Source organism: Squalius cephalus, assembly GCF_949319135.1.
Source record: "Squalius cephalus genome assembly, chromosome: 12".
Taxonomy (NCBI): domain Eukaryota; kingdom Metazoa; phylum Chordata; class Actinopteri; order Cypriniformes; family Leuciscidae; genus Squalius; species Squalius cephalus.
Window position 1 is genome coordinate 15,008,523 of NC_137133.1, and position 17,582 is coordinate 15,026,104.

General features: G+C 36.7%; 1 long non-coding RNA gene across 1 annotated transcript in view; it reads right to left on the reverse strand.

Annotated features, from left to right (window-relative positions):
• LOC307168726 overlaps nt 1–17,582 on the reverse strand; it is a 90,631-nt gene that overhangs the window by 50,432 nt on the left and 22,617 nt on the right. The window contains exon 3 of the long non-coding RNA XR_013822964.1: nt 13,633–13,668. This is a non-coding gene — a long non-coding RNA (uncharacterized lncRNA). The remainder of the gene's footprint in view (nt 1–13,632; nt 13,669–17,582) is intronic.

A 17,582-nucleotide genomic window follows, 5' to 3' on the forward strand; every position in this document is an offset into this window, starting at 1 on the left:
AGACCTTTAAATTAGAGTGGATTCTGATTGGCTGTCAGTGTTTTATCGTTCGACAGCTGGAAAAAAATCGTTCTGAAAGTGATCCCAACGATATCGTTCCTCATATCTTTATCGTTATAGTTGTGGTGTGAACTCTGTTATTCTTTAATATGGAGAACGATTTTTAGATTTATATCTTTATCGTTATCTTTATAGTTATCGTCCTTGGTGTGAACGGGCCTTAAGAGTCGATGTTAAAAAGCCAATGTGAACGCTAAGCAAACCAGGACTAAAACCAACCAAGCCAACCAAACGATCCAAACTATCAAGTGTGAACACACCCTAAAGGCTTCACAAATTAATTGTCTGAAGAAAAAAATGTGGCATTCATCTGTGTACAAACCACCACAGGGTGTTGCCATGGAGCATTTAAGGTGTTTATAGTGCACTGCTGCGGCTACTAGGGCATTGCTAGTATGTTCTGACTCTGAGTGGTTGCAAGGTGCTTGCTAACTGGCCTAAAAGCTACAAAGTTAAATACTTAGTCTTGAGGGTTATTCAGAAAGAGAAATTGGGTGGCAAAAAGGGCAATTCATGTGAATGTTTTGAATCTGGATATGTGTGTGGAGTTTGTGTTTGTCTGGGGGCTGAAATAGTGCCGTGACGCGAGCTGAAACCACACTAGTTTCTCTTCTCTCTAAACACGCTTCACAAGGACCAAACCTCACCACCACCACCAGGCTGTGACATCACAGGCGCTCAGCTGAAACCTCCACGCACGCCTATGGAGACAGACAACAGAAGAAGATAACGCAGAGAGTCAGTGGGCGTCTGCGTTTCTCCTGGCTCCTACTTCTGACTGAATGTGACGTCTGTCCTCCTACTATGTTCCCTTACTCCAATCTGTAATACATGCAGTATGTACTACTACGCAAAGAGAGGAGGGGAGAGAGAGAGAGAGAGAGAGAGAGAGAGAGAGAGAGAGAGAGAGAGAGAGAGAGAGAGAGAGAAGAGAGAGAGAGAGAGAGAGAGAGAGAGAGAGAGAGAGAGAGAGAGAGAGAGAGAGAGAGAGAGAGAGAGAGAGAGAGAGATTAAGTAGCATTATCATGATTATTACCATGCCTCTGAGTTTAGGCACAGCTGTGTTTATCATCATGTCATTTGTGTCAGTACTCACATAAACACACTTGATGAATAAATGAGCGGCCCGAGGGCTATTAAGCAAAAAAACACCTGTCTTTCAGGTTAATTAAACAATAATGATTTCCTCAATGGAATAAATTGCTAATCACAGCGCTAACAGCAGACCGTGACTGTCATTTCGATTGGCGAAGTTTGACATTCGCAAGACTTTGAAAACAAAAAGTCATTCATTCACAAGACCACCAGCTCATCAACAAGTGAATCAATCAACCAGTCAATCAGCTCACACTGAAGCTCAGTTAGCGTAGCATGTAGCCACATGTTCTTCATAGACGTTTCTTTAAAAAAAAGTAGCTAAGAGTACCACCAAGTTTCTACTGGCATTTTTTTATAACTGTAAAATAATAATAAAATCAACATGGGATCCCTCAAAGAAGGTTTTTTTTTTTTTTTTTATGAGAGCAGTGGCTACCACAAGTTACCACAGTTTCATTATAACAACTATGGCTGTAGTTCGTACATTCAGGCCAAATTTTGAGACTTAGCTAAAGTGACTCAATTGAGAATATCTTGCCTTAAGTGCCAGAGGTTTAAATTGTTTTTATTTTTATTTTATTTTTTTAATTATTTATTTATTGTTATTTAATAAACCAAATACATAAGAAAACTCTGGTTAAATGCACTTATAATATATATATATATATATATATTATAAAAAAAATTATGCTATATTTGATTATTTGTGTAGTATTATATTGCATATTAAAATTATATATTTTGTTGTATTTGTTATCTATTTCAGATAAAACACTGTTGTATTCTGCATTTTATGTTCTGTAAAGCACACCCTTGTGAAAAAAAAGTACACTTTAGTATACTTTTAAAAATTTACTGTTATTACTGATATACTATACTTTAAAAGAATATACTAAACAGAATGTAATGTTTTTAGACACTTTATTTGCTATTAAATTTACAATTTAATGAAAATGTATGATAGTTTACATTTATATTAAGTGCTATTAGCTGAAATTTAGCGCTTTTGACACACTTAAGTAGGATTTAAGTATCTTTATATGTAGTTTCATAATTACTTCTATGTCTTTTAAATATGGTTAAAATGCACTGCTGAATGTGACAAGCATTTATGGTCAACTAAAATAAACTTTGATGTAATTTCTATTGAAATTACTATTGAAACGTGTGTGTCATGTAATTAAATATATTTGTAATTACACATTTGGAATGTTGAAGTTGCAATTTAGCACATTTAAAATATATTAACTTAACTAAATGTAATATCGAATAACACACAGTTCAAGTTATAATCAAGTACTTTACATGTTCAGTTCACTTAGTTTTGTCGTGGCCACCACATATATTAACTCATGGGAAAGTGATCATAGACTGTTGCAGTCGTGACGTCAAAAACTGTAAGACTAATTCTCCACTGGCTCCCTCGAGATTTTCCTATGGGTTTTTCAATTTATGAGTGAAATAAGGCCTGTGGTAAACATGACGATACTTAGATGTTTTGCTCTACAACGTAAATTACCATACCATACCGAAAACGTGCATTTTGAAGTGTTATAATTATCCTCATTGTCTCTGTCTGTGTCCAGGTGTGACAGTCTTTAGACCACAGTGGGACTGACAGTAAACATGAGCATCTGCAGCTAAACTGAAGTACACAGTGATTGACCTATGATGCAGGCCTTTTTTTTTAAAGGCTATCGGCTCTCACCTCAAATGGGTCATGTTCTACTTAGATAATGTCCTCTGCTTACAATAAGATCATTCTGCTTACTGGGCTTTGACATAAAACAGTTCTCTTAACGTTTGGCTACTTAAAGTGGTTTGATGTTTTTCTGTGTACAAGGGCATAGTTTACTACAACACGGGGACTTTCCACACTACAACCCACTGCAGACCCAGAGAGTTTTAATGTAAGACTGGTTCTCACACACAGAAAGATCACCTCACAGTCCACTTTCACCTAGGTGTGAAAACACACACACAACACACACACACACACACACACACACACACACACACACACACGTGTGCAAACATGCAAACGTAACACACAGTTGTTTCAGACACAGGTGCGAAATTCACATGTGCAACTTTACTCTAAACGTAGTTTCAGTTCAAGTCAAATGAAGTTTATGAATGATGGACAAGAGGTATGCTTATTCATGAAGAGCAAATTATAAAATGGAAAATATTAAGGGTGTGAGCCATACTTGTTAAAAAAAAGTGCCAGCAGAAACACAGGAATGAGCTCTGAGGTATATGAAACAAAAGCTTTGAGAAGAAGCGAGGTGTCGTGTTACTGCGTCAAAGGTATTTTGTTGTTGAATTATCATAACCTGTCTGTCAAAAAAGGACAAACTTACTGTTGGTAAGGACAAACAGGGCATTGTAATGAACGAGATAATGAATGGAGACTCAAAGCTGATTAGATAAAAAGCTAAGGAAAAAAACAACGTTGTATATGCAGAAATAAGTCAAATTTTTGTTGAATAAAATGCCATCTAAAATGCATGTAGTCTCCCCCTTATACCATCTGCAATTTCCTGTATTCTTATATGTATGAGTATGATAATGTATTTATACTACACACCTGTATAACTATGTAAACTTTATCAATAAGAAATTACTTTACGACTTTTAGTTCTGCAGGTGTGAAGTATAAATACATTCTTCTGAAAAGCAGTAAGTAAAATAATATGTAGCATTCATAAAACAGTAGGCAAAAAATACCCAGTGTTGTTATTGTTAACTAAAAAACACAAATTAAGATATTTTTTATTAAATCTGAGAGGTTTCTATCCCTCCACTGACAGCTACTCAACTGAAACTGTGATGCTTCAGAAAGTTCATAAAGAGATCGTAAAACTAATCCATATGAATTGACTGGTTTAGTCAAAAAATTTTGAAAAGACTTGATCGATATATATGATGAACAGAATTTAAAGGCTTTTATTCATGTATTAACATTGATCAGCGAACATAAACAGAAGCTCAAGCGTGCTGCGTAACACGAGAATGAACCTCATTGGTTCTTGAGGAAGCTCAAACGTGCTGCGTAACACGAGAATGAACCTCATTGGTTCTTGAGGAAGCTCAAACGTGCTGCGTAACACGAGAATGAACCTCATTGGTTCTTGAGGAAGCTCAAACGTGCTGTGTAACACTAGAATGAACCTCATTGGTTCTTGAGGAAGCTCAAACGTGCTGCGTAACATGAGAATGAACCTCATTGGTTCTCGAGGAAGCTCAAACGTGCTGCGTAACACGAGAATGAACCTCATTGGTTTTTGAGGAAGCTCAAACGTGCTGCGTAACACTAGAATGAACCTCATTGGTTCTTGCTGAAGCTCAAACGTGCTGCGTAACACTAGAATGAACCTCATTGGTTCTTGCTGAAGCTCAAACGTGCTGCGTAACACGAGAATGAACCTCATTGGTTCTTGAGGAAGCTCAAGCGTGCTGCGTAACACAAGAATGAACCTCATTGGTTCTTGAGGAAGCTCAAGCGTGCTGCGTAACACAAGAATGAACCTCATTGGTTCTTGAGGAAGCTCAAACGTGCTGCGTAACACGAGAATGAACCTCATTGGTTCTTGCTGAAGCTCAAACGTGCTGCGTAACACGAGAATGAACCTCATTGGTTCTTGAGGAAGCTCAAGCGTGCTGCGTAACACGAGAATGAACCTCATTGGTTCTTGCTGAAGCTCAAACGTGCTGCATAACACGAGAATGAACCTCATTGGTTCTTGAGGAAGCTCAAGCGTGCTGCGTAACACAAGAATGAACCTCATTAGTTCTTGAGGAAGCTCAAACGTCCTGCATAACACAAGAATTAATCTTATTGGTTCTTCTTTTTTCTGTATGTGAAATTAAAGCAGAGCGAGTGAAAAGCTGTAGTTTGACTAGTTCAGCAGAAAAGGAAAATGGGTGAAAAAAACTTAACCGAAACTCACCTTAAATCACACAAGTGAGATGCAAACCATCCTAATGAGAACACACACACATACATACAGTGATTCGTTTTGTGTAACATTGTGTAAACAGAGATGAATGATAAACTCAAGGCACACATTCCTGACATGCATACCTTCGATGAACACCCTGAGCGTGCACACACACACACACACACACACACACACACACACACACACACACACTACTGGTATTACTATCTTTGTGGGGGCATAATGACACAGACAAACTGTTTGTTCGTTCATTCGTTCGTTCGTTCGTTCGTTCATTCATTCATTCATTCATTCATTCATTTGCCACCAGCAGAACACCGCTGTAGCTACAATAGCCTAAGACAGACTGTTGCAAACAAAGACAACATATAGGCCTATACAGTATAAAGTAGATACATGCACTCACAGATATGTAGAGAAATGCAGTCTGTCTGAGGGAGCAAGAACACATTCATATGTTTGCCCTGTTGAAATTAAAGTAAAAATGTATGCAGACACACACACACACACACACACACACACACACACACACACACACACACACACACACACACACACACACACACACCCGTGTGGGTGTGAGATTAATCAAAAGTTAAATCAATCTTAAGTTGTCAACAAAATTCCACAGATATTTTCATATGGGAAACATACACAACCATTCCAGGAATTTTTTTGTAGGAAAACACATACAAAAGCAACTATATCCTGCACTACCATAACGTCAGTCTTGAGATATTCTTATTCTTGGAGGATTCATAAACTTTCAAAAATGTAGTTATTATCATGAATTATCTATATATAGTATAATTTTCATATAGATATTTTGAAACTTGGAAACACCATCTGACAGCTATTTTCTAGTACGCAAATACACTACACAGCATTAAATAATCAAAAGTGACAGTAAAGAAAATGCATTGTAATTAAAAAATTATATTTTCAATAAATGCCATTCTTTTGAACCTTTTAGTCATCAAAGAATCCTGAAAAAAATGTATCACTGTTTCCACAAAAACATGAGGCAGCACAACTGATTTCAACCTTGATAATAATCAGAAATGTTTCTTGAGCAGCAAATCATCATATTAGAATCATTTCTGAAAGATAATGTGACACTGAAGACTGGAGTAATGATGCTGAAAATTCAGCTTTGATCACAGGAATAAATTACATTTTAAAATAGTCCACAATAGAAGACTATACATTACAATTATTATTATTGATTAAATAAATGCTGCCTTGGTTAGCTTTGGAAAGCCTTGGAAAAGAATAGACCTCTTTCAAAAATCTAGAAAAATCTTACTGACCCCAATGTTTTGAATGGTAGTTTAAAGGGTTAGTTCACCCAAAAAAAAATTACTCCCCCTCATGTTGTTCCAACCCCGTAAGACTTTTGTTCATCTTCGGAACACAAGTTAAGATATTTTTGATGAAATCTGAGAGCTGGCTCACTCCTTCATGGCTTCTAGGTAATCGATATCTGCCAACCCAGAAAAGTTAGTAAAGACATTGTTAAAATAGTCCAAGTGACTACACTGGCTCAACCATAAGTTTATCAAGCGACGAGAATACTTTTTGTGCAAAAAAAAGAAAATAAATAACGACTATATTCAACTATTCATTTTCTTCTATGTCTATGTTTCTTCTATGTTTCTTCTAGGGCTCTGAATGAGTTCACATAGTGTAACAGCGCAGCGCTTCTGGGTTGTACGTCAGAACGTAGGCTCACTATTGGCCGACACTGGTCATGTGTGTGATGCGTGTGATGCTGGCCAATAGTGAGTCTACGGTCTGACGCTGCACTGCGCTGTTACACTACGTGAACTCACTCAGAAGAAAATGAATAGTTGAATAAAGTCGTTATTTTTTGGGGGGTTTGCGCACAAAAAGTATTCTCGTCGCTTGATAAACTTAAGGTTGAGCCACTGTAGTCACTTGGACTATTTTAACAATGTCTTTACTAACTTTTCTGGGCTGGCAGATATCGATTACCTAGCAGCCTATGAAGGAGTGAGCCAGCTCTCAGATTTCATTAAAAAAATCTTAATTTGCGTTCCGAAGATGAATGAAAGTCTTACGGGGTTGGAACAACATGAGGGTGAGTAATTACTGACCGAATTTTCATTTTTGGGTGAACTAACCCTTTAAGTACATCAATGCTATCATAAATTTTGCTTCTTTAGCTCAAAAACAGCATTTTTCAGGTTACGAATGCACATTTTAGGAGTAAACAAGCACAAAAGCTGGTTTTATTAACTGAAAGTTGGGACTTCCATTCGTTCGTCTGCCATAGCGCTACAATTTCTTCTAGGTTCATCTCCTCTCCCTTAAACGGTCTTTTAAAGGTGCTCTAAGTGATGTTGGGTGACGTCACTTGTTGTTGACGTTCGAAGTATTGCCAAACAAAATGGAGGCAAGCTCGTCCCTCCCTCCTCCTCAACCCGTCCCCTCCCTCTCCCTTCCGTGCTTCCTGAAACAGTCATGAACGCCGGACTGGATTTACCCACCTGTCTAGCAAAAACAGAGCCACCTGAATGTCGGATTGGAAGCCCTTCTGCTGGCGGAGTTCTTGCCACCTTTCGAAGGCTTTTCCGATGGAAATTCGGGACTTCGCACGTTCCTTTTTGTTCATCGGAACATCGTCTCTTTGGTCGTGTGTCAGCCATATCAAAATTTGAGAGAATATAATTCTAATGTTAGTCGTTGTCAAGGACATCTCTCCTCTAGCTAACTTCCCTCTTCATGCTTCTCTCTCCTCCACTCCCCACATCCCCCTTCATGTGCACGCGCACTAACCCCCAACCCCGCCCCCAAATCATTCTTGTCATCAATATTCAATATTCAATTGGCTGGAACACTGTTTGTTATGTTTCGTGGTCCAGGCTGGGCCAGTTTGTTTTTGTTGCAGTTTGTGGAGCCTGGGCTGTCTACAGAGACCGCGTTTTTTTACAGTGTGTTCAGGGGACAGGCAGCCAGCGGATAGTGAGGAGATGTTTGCTGTATGTGACAAAAAAAATGTTTCAGCCTAAAAAACGCGTGACATCACTTAGAGCACCTTTAAAAAGTGAAGAATCAAAACGAAACTAGACGAGAATTTTTTCATCATGATGTATTTTTGAACAGCAATAAAAACATACAGATTTGAAATAGGTTTGCTATTTAGACTCAGGGTTTAAAACACTCAAACAATAATCAATGTGTTCTTTATTAGCAAAGAAACCATTCCAGCACCTGTCATTTCTAACCCTGCGGCCCGCCATCGAACACAGATTTATGAGCAGAGTTATACAAATAAGTGGCACTCCAGTCACTCAAAACTGCACAACAACAGCCCAGAGAAAGAAAAATCCAGGCAACGTTCACTGAGAGATGGCTTGATTGTAGAAGATAAACCTGTTACTTCCCTTGTGAAATGCACTTTAGCATAAAAAGAGTACTTTAGAAGTAATATGCTTTAAAACTGAATTTTTTTGAGATTTTAACATGTAAACAAAGCATTCTGGTTTTCAAACAACTCTGACAGGAAAAAAGAAAAAGAAGGAAAAAAAAGAAAAAGAAAAAGAAGAAAAAAAACATTTGTTTTAAAAAAAAAAACACATTCACTGACACTAGGGAGCTGGGCATTGACAAATGTAACAGTTCAATTCGGTTTCGATTCACAAGCTTGAGATTTGAATCGATTAATTTGGGGCCTATCAGATATAGATTACATCTTTATCATTTTTTTGTAACATTCTTTTTGTTTTTTGTTATATTTCTTTATAACTTTAATTGATTTGTAGGCTACTTACATTTTAAGTACACATAAAGAAGTTTTTATAATACATTTTTAATTACATAAATTATGTTTGTTCTTGTTTTTATTGTCAAACAGGACATTCAATTTTGAAGAACAGGTAAGTAAAAAATACAATGAATATGTAATATAGTGCGCATATTTGGCAGAATTCTCCTCTCTCAGTTCATTTTTCTAGCTGACTAACGCGTTTTTGGACACTGAATGGCTTTTCTGAGGTAAATGTGACGTTATGTGACATTGTTCACAAACGTTTTTATTGATGTCTTTCCGCGGTTGAAACATGTAACAGGCCTATATTACATGACATGATACGTTTTTCAATAAGTTGTAGGCCTACTGTATCTTTCAACAAACCTGATGTTCATTCATATTTATTTCGTGCCATAACTAATACAGAGGAAAAGATTATTGATTCACGTGTGCTCCGCTTGATCAAAGGCACTACAGCGATCTGTCATGCCACATGACTATATATATATGTGAGTGTGTATGTGTATAGCCTATAGACACACACATATATAAACAAACTTTTATGTTAGATGCGGTTACTTGCGATTAATTGATTTGACAGCACTAATATAAGATTTTAAGTACACTACAAGTGCACATTTCATTTAACAAAGCATACTTCTTTTTCATAAGAGCTGTTACACTGTCACAAACACTTCTGAAGCATTACTGGGATCATAAATTAAATGATATGCTCATGAGCAAGCCCAGAGAGACTTTTTCCCCACTCAGTTTGAGACAAAAATCAGCTGAAAAGATATCAAATCTGTTAAACAGCTGTAAGTACAAAACTATAATCTCAAATGATCTACAATATTTAATAAATGAACACATAAGGGATGTAGGAGACTGTATATAAGATGTTCAAATCTTGCAGAAAATCTGTGAAGCTTTAATTCCACATGGGCCTTCGCATGAGTTTGAATGCTGTATTCAACATCATATTCTCTTCCAGAAAGAGTCCAAGCTGAAATGTCTTTAATCATCTGTACATTGAAGGCACATACAGACACGCACAACAACAACAAGGCAATTTCTATTTCCAACTGCTGTGCCAAGCTGCAGACAGGCTGGTTAATGCGGAGCCCTGCTGCATGAGGCCCACAGCGACATCAGAGCGGAGAGAGGCACAGATCACATCACTAATGCACCACTTAATACAGTCTTAGAATAACACACACATATACACATGCCAAGTTCATCACCAAACACACGGCCTGTCTTGCAGCTGAATGGACACTCAAGCCTTTAATGCCCAAGGGTGATGCCAGGGGCCACTGCAGAGCCACACCTGTCCCTCTCGGCCCCTTATCTATTGTGTTCAGATTAACCAGACAGACGGCAGACGGACAGTCTGCACATACTGTACATGCACATATACACTGTGTACCAGTTTGTTTTAATATTGACTCTTATAATGACCATGAACATTTGTTTATTTGTCCACAGCCATTTTCTGACACTTAGAATTAAACAGGTTGTTGCCACAAAAAGTGATCGGTTGACTTGACAATTCCACATAATAAATTCCACAAGGCAATGGGTTTCCTCACTTTTTTAAGTTAAGTCAACCGATCACTTTTTACAGCGATACTGTGGCTTTAAGACTTGTATATTCAAAGGGATAGGTCACCCTAAAATTTTAATTCTGTCACCATATACTCGTACCCTCAAGTCCTTCCAAACCTGTATGACTCGTTTTCTTCTGTGAGACACAAAAGAAAATATTTGAAAGAATTTTTCGACTTTCTGTCCAAACAAGGAAAGTCACTGGGGTCCAAAACAATATTCGATTGGACCCCATTGACTTTTAATGTAGACATTTTTTCAAATAAAAATTCAAATGTGTTTTTTATAAATTGTCTGGAGCTATTGTCTGAATAAATTGTTATTAAGCTTCCGTTTAATGTACTATGTGGACATATTTAAACATCAAAATGTCATACGGCAAGGGTGAGTACACATATTTCTGTGCATGTCTGAGCATGACAATAGTTACATAATGTCCAATAAGCCAGCCAAAATCACTCCTGTGCAACAAACAATAGATGGAACACATCCAGATCAGGTCACAGATGGGTTTCTAAGACACAACAGCACATAGCAACACTGATGAAGTCAAATTCTGTAAGAAATGAGTGTGTGTTAAATGATATAGCTAGAAAGTTAGCTACTAAAAATGTATTTCACATCTCACAATAGTGCTTTAGTAGCTGCAGTTAAATGGACCGTTCTTCGAAATAAGATTTTTATGTCAGTAAAAACGTTTCAATCTGTAAGGTGAGTTGAGTTGTTTGTTTGTTTGTTTCTATGAATATAAGCAAACTTTTCAATGTCTGTTCTGTGCTGTATTGACAAGCCTTGAATGCTCATTAACAAATGAAGTTCTATATTTGCACTGCACTATATATCTTTTGCATGGTAACCGTGTTGATAATGTGTTCTGGGAGATTAGTTACTGGTCTTAGTAAAAAGTGTTTTGTTTTTCCCTCCAATTATGTCATCCGATTATGGAAAGAAATGGTACAGGACAAATTATGCGTCAAAGTTTAATATTTAGGATTAGAGTTAAGCACCACTATAAAAACGAATATGGCTTCTGAAAATTTCTGTCATTTTATTCATTCATTTTTTGTTTTGTTTTCTATTTGAATGTATGATGATCTGTGATGGTAAAGCTGACTTTTCAGCATCATTACTCCAGTCTTCAGTATCACATGATCCTTCAGAAAACATTATAATATGATGATTTAATGCTCAAGAAACATTTATTATTGTTATCAATCTTGAATCAGGATTATTTGATGAATAGAATGTTCAAAAGAACCGCATTTATATGAAATAGAAACGTTTTAACAATTGAATGTGTCCTTGCTGAATTAAAGTTATTTTCTTTAAAGGGGTGGTTGATTATGATTTCAGTATCAGCAAAGTTACAGCGCTCAAAGTTCAAAGCAAAGGGAGATATTTTCTTTTAAAGAAATCCCTTTTTAAGGACTCCATCAAATGGCTGGTAGGGACTACACGACATTCCTCCCGGGTTAGTGACATCACAAACCCTAAAATTTACATTAACCCCGCCCCCGGAACACGATTTATAGATGATCAAGACAGAATATGCTAATCAATGACTAGAAGATAATTACACATAAGCTACATAAATTCATCAACTAACCATTTAGAAATGTCCTGTTGCATTCAACATGTTGTCACTTCTTCTTGAGTCTCTCCATCTTTGTCTGACTCCGGTTTGAACATAAAAGGCTAAAAGTTTTTGAAATTTTCAGGGCATGTCTGTGTAAGGGCAAGCTGTTGAAGCTCCACCCTCTGTGCCGGGAGCAGCAGCTCATTTGCATTTAAAGGAACAGACAAAAACAGTGCCGTTTTTGCACACCTTCAAAAATTGACAATTTTAACATGCTATTTAAAAATATCTGTGGGTTATTTTGAGCTAAAACTTCACATACACACTCTGGGGATGTCAGAAACTTATTTTACCATCTTGTGAAAAGGGCATTATACCACCCCTTTAAATAAAAAACAGACTTTTGAGCAGTAGTGTATTACTTTTTATTTTATTCTTTTTTATATACAATTGTGTTAGACTGTCATGGCTAATTTTTTTTTTTTTTTTTGTAAAGACAATTATTTGTTTTGTTTATTTAGCTGTGGTTACCATGATACAAAAATGTATAGGCCTATCTTTTTGTTTATGCCTGTTGCCTACATACAGAATGACAAAGCTAAGGATTGTTATCTCTGAGAAAGAGGTGAGAGGAGATCATTGTACAAGACTGAGAACTCCTTCAGTGTTTATAGGGACGTCCTCAGCAGTATGCGTGTCTGTGTGTTGAATAAAAGTGTGCTCCTCACCTCAACTCTGTTTTCAAGTTCACTTCCAGGAGACAAAGGCACTATTCTGCTGAGGAGGAGAAAAGAAGGGGAGTGGAGGAAAGAAAGAGGGGCTGAAGAGAAAGACAGTGGAACTTTCCAAATCATTTGAGTTTGAATTTTGTTAGAAGGTGCTACATAGCTCAAAATATTTGTTGTTTCAGTCAGCATGGCAACCAGTACACAGGCCAACAGTTTGATAATGAGACTTAACATTGAAACTGCTGCCTCAGATTCTTACCCGCAGACAAACAACATGAGAGGTTTCAGGACTCTTCTCGCACTGTTTCTTTTTCTCTCATTTTTTCGATTGCTTAGATTTCACTGATGGCATGCTCCAATGACAAATGTTGAGTGACAACGTCTCTCAGGTGAAACCAGTGACCAGAAACGGTAAAGAGAACAGAACAAACATCTGTCACTCAATTATTAATCTCTCTCTCTCCTCTCTCTCTCCTCTCACTCTCCTCTCTCTCTCTCTCTCCTCTCTCTCTTCCTCTCTCTCTCTCTCTCTCTCTCTCTCTCTCTCTCTCTCTCTCTCTCTCTCTCTCTCTCTCTCTCTCTCTCTCTCTCTCTCTCTCTCTCTCTCTCTCTCTCTCTCTCTCTCTCTCGTGCAAAGACACGCACCCATCGAAAAAGAGTCTAAAGCCATTGAACCATTTACAATTCATTCTAATTATTTAAGGGGCAACACAGGTCAACCATTATTGTTATGGCTTTGCAATAACGCAAAAGATAGAATATTACAAAGCTAAATTAGAGGTACAGTTCACTCATAAAAAGAAAAGTCTGTCATCATATACTCACCTTGATGTTGTTCCAAAAGCTGTGACTTTCTTCCCCCTGTAGAACAGAGAAGGTAATTTTTGCAAGAATATCCCAGCCAAAGCAAAAAAATGACTAAAAAGGACAATTAACATATCATATATGTGATCTATACTAATTGTGCACAATACTCAAAAGTTTTCTTAAGTCATACAATATCTTTACATGAGGAACAGATCGAAATGTATTATCTTGACATCTGCCCTAGTTCATCTTGGCGAATTTACGTGAGAAGCAGCATTTATGAACTATTTGTTCAGATCTTTTTAACGAATCGCTGTGGCGACAAATCTGCAAAATGATATTACGTTGTTTCTTGCACATTTCACAACACATTAAAAGAGAAATGTCTAGTGAGTGGCACTAAAACTCGGTCAGATTAATCTAAAATTCTGGCAATGTATCATTACTCGAGTTTTGTACGTACAGTATTGCAGCAATTGAGAAATTAAATGTCCAGTGATTGTTAAAGGTTAATGTTCTATCGCATTTGAAAGTAACATATCAGCTATATTAACCCCTAAACCTAACCGATAGTGTTAACAAAAGCAAACGCGAGTTAAAAATGCATTTGCTGAAGCAACCGTGCCATTTCAGCTTTCTTTTTATCATGACTTGTGTTTTTATGGGACTCGCACCAAAGTGCTTAACATCGCAAGAGCAATGCTGTACCAGGTGAGCTAAAAAGCAAGTTTACTATTTGAAAAGCAACACTTAGGGATATAATACACTGCAAGAAAAATGATTTTCTTAGTTAATGATTACTTTTATTTTTTTGTTGTTTTTTTGTCTTGTTTCCAGTCCAAATATCAAAAAATTCTAAAGTAGTAAAATGCCATAAGATATTATGTCTTGTTTTCTGGGGGGAAAAAATCTAAATGAAGTGAGTGTTTGCTTAAAACAAGCAACATTAACTCAATGGGGCAAGAAAAATAATCTTAATTCAAACAGAAACAAGATTCTCACCCCATTGGCAGATCAATTAGCTTGGTTTAGGCAAAAAATCACTTCATCTTTTTTATTTAATTTTTTTGCCCCAAAAATCAGCCATTTTACTCATCTAGTAAATAAGATTTTTTGAATTTTTAGATATTTGGACTGGAAACAAGACAAAAATACAAGTAAGAAAATCATTTTTTGCAGTGTATGCTATGCAAATGTCAAAATGTATTAGTTTACAAATCGTGCAATATGGTAAACGTGTTTTGAGGTCATAATATTGTGCAATGAACCATGTAAAAATAAGTATTTATCAGTCAATAAAAGTTGTTGATGTTTTACTGCCACTAGTGTTCATTTCAGCTGGAAACTTATATGCTTATATGTATAGGTACGCTTTTGGAGGAAAAGAGCAACCAGTAGAATATTCAAAATAAATAACTGTAACATACAAAGATTCACCCTGTATTTGATTCTTATATCTAGTATAAGCTTAATTTTTCCTAAATAGGAAGGTGGGAAGAATAAAGAAAAAGAAAAAATAGAAATGACAACAATAAAAAGGGAGAAACGTAGATCCGAGAGGTTCTTCTGTTGCTGTGCATGCATGTGTTTATGTATGTTAGAAACAGATACAGTGAAACAGGCATGAAATCTGATCACAGATCAATACTCAGCTCTGCTCCACAGAGACCAGAGAACATCAGATAGTGGCTTGTGGGGTGGAGTGGAGGGTGTCTTAATGCACTCGGCTTGGTACATTGCAGGAGGTGCCCACAAATCCTCACCCAAGTTCTTAAAAGCATGTTTTCTGCTTTGGCTGATTGTCAGAATTGGTGTAGAGGTCTACTTCTAATATTTGAAAAGTAATCCTAAATAAAAGCAAATGAAAAACGAGAGTAAAAAGAATCTTAAATCTTGCCTCTATATTCAATGTGACTCATGTCAATTCACCCATCATCTAAAGCAGATGACGGACCAAACATTGTACAAAGCCATTTGGGCTAATTACATCATTAATTATTCATCAATACTTGACCAGATTGAAGGCAAACCAGAGCTGTACACATTAGACAGAATAGAGGCATGATTAGCTGTAATCATTGAATGCTTAGTGTCACAGTAAGATATGATGGTGGTCTTTTGTAGCAGCCCTCTAACCAAAATCAATTACATAAGTGGACACACAGCAACAGGATTCGTTAAATGGGAAACGGTGTGTGTGTGTGTGATGGATACGGTGGACGGTTGTGTTATCTGATCACTCAAATGCCAATAATCATCTGTGAAAAGAAGCAGTGTGTAGTAGAAATATGAGAAGAATATGGCTTTTAAAATTATACTTTAAAAAAAACATGGATTCTTGGCAGATGGCAGATGGAAAATAAGACTTATCTTCCAGAGGAAATGTAGAAACCAAAATGAAACATCTAAACATTAAACTAAATGAAAATAAAAAGGCTTTGCACAGACTTGCTGTCTGAGGGGAAAAATGCAAACTGCGGATGAGTATTACTACAGTTTTTGCCGTTTAGAGACTCATGACTGGTAACTGAAAGGTAGTGTGTCTCATAAGGGGCCATCCACAAGCTAACACCATTGTGTCCTTGGGGAAGGCACTTAAACCCAGGCTGTTCCAAAGAGAAACGGCCTGTATTATGTTCAACCCAGGCTGTAAAACGTGCTGTGTCTCCTCTAAAACTCCAAAAACCTACATACACTGTACATGCAAATCACTGCAGTTTCCAGCTGAAATGAACACTAGTTAAACACCAAAAACTTTTATTCCTTTTCACACAAATTATGATTACAGAGGGTTAATTTTGTTTAATAAATACTTATTTTCGTACTTTTCCATGTACAAATTATGAGCTTAACTCACTTTTAACATAGTGAACAATTTGTAAATGAATGCATTTTGACATTTGTCTCACCAACTATTACCAGCTTCATATGTTTGGCTTTTCTAATGTAGTAAAATTGCTCGCTGCATGTTTGAGCTCTCATGTGCTTTTATTAACAATTAATTAATTATAATTAGATTTGTATGGAAGCTTGTTTCCGCCACAGAATAAAACATTTTAAAAGATAATTGCGACATTTTATATCAGAATTGCGAGTTTACATCTCGCAATTCTGACTTTATTTCTCAGAATTAGAAGATATAAAGTCAGAATTGTGTGATATTAAGTCGCAATTGCGTGTTATAAAGTCAGAATTGCGAGATATAAACTTACAATTGTGAGATATAAGGTCAGAATTGCGAGAAATAAACTAGTCAGAATTGTTTGTGAGAATGTTTGAGATTGTGAATATGAGCCAGATGCTGAATGTACTGGGAAATGAGCTCTGAAGAAGACAGTGATGGTGATGGTATGAAACATCTGCTCAAACTGAACCATTCCAAGCTCTAAAAGGTAACAAAATTTGCTTTATTTCATTCTTCTGTAATTGTTACTCTAATATCATTATATCTAATATCTATCATCGTGTTAGATATAGATCCGGGTCGCTAAAGACCCGAATATGTAATAATGATTGGCAAAACATCCATGCATTTAAGGGTTAATAAACTTGCAGATCTGCTTGAAAAAGAGATTGATAACAATATAAAAGCGGTAATCTGGAGTTGATATGATATATTTCACAACTGATAAGAAAGCAGTTATATGATCTCCATTTTGGTTCCCAATTCATGTGATAACAATCAAGCTGGATTTCGTCTAGTTTACATTACTTGCATCTCTTGGCAAATGCTGTTTTGTGCATAGTAAGTTTTGGTAGCAAAACCAAAGGGACAAACACATGAGTAAAAACATGATGTGAACAATGCTTTCCATTTCTAGCGCTTTCCCCTCTTGAGTCATTACAGTGGTAAACAGCTGCCATGGTGAAACTCAAACGCAGCACGATTCGGAGCCAAATAAATACAATGTGAAAAGAAACATGAGGGAGATGGGCAGGAGGTCGTATAATCGAACATGTGCACCAAC